Here is a 677-nt window from a genome sequence, read left to right on the forward strand (position 1 = left end):
GTAGAGCAGGAGATTATTAATCTCAGGGTTATGGGTTCAAACCCCACATTGGGCAAATGTTTCCTGCATTGCAGGAGGTTCAACTCGATGACCCTTGTGGTCCCTTCCATGTCTATAATTCTATGTTTATAAGTAATAGAGAGCTCTGACTCAAACTGAGCTCTAGATCTTAGGTACATCAAGCATGAAGTCCTATGAAAGTATGTCATATGCATAGTATTACTTCAAAGTGAATCAGGATGACTCGTTTTATGCTACCCCAATACAAATAATGTTTCTGTGGAAATGAATGCAGGGATGGGGTGCGGGGATAAGAAGAGTGATGACAGGTTTGTCCAAAGCTATGAGCATAGCATACAGTTTCTTTCTTTCTTTCTTTCTTTCTTTCTTTCTTTCTTTCTTTTCCTTCCTTCCTTTATAATTTTCAGTTTTATACATTTCAATAATTTTACAATCATTTTGACATTTCAAAACTCAACTTTCTTCCCCCTCTTTCTGCGGTTCCTTAAATTTATTTCTTATATTTTCTGCATATTCCAGATTAACTTCATTTTGCTCATTTATTCATCTACTTTAAATATATGCTCTTATAAAACTACAGGTTATTACAATAATCCTGCCAACATTCTTATCTGTTTACAGTTTATTTGTAAATATCAATAAACCATTTCCATTCC

The sequence above is a fragment of the Podarcis filfolensis genome (genome assembly GCF_964270895.1).
Source record: "Podarcis filfolensis genome assembly, chromosome: 11".
In the NCBI taxonomy this organism is placed as follows: Eukaryota; Metazoa; Chordata; class Lepidosauria; order Squamata; family Lacertidae; genus Podarcis; species Podarcis filfolensis.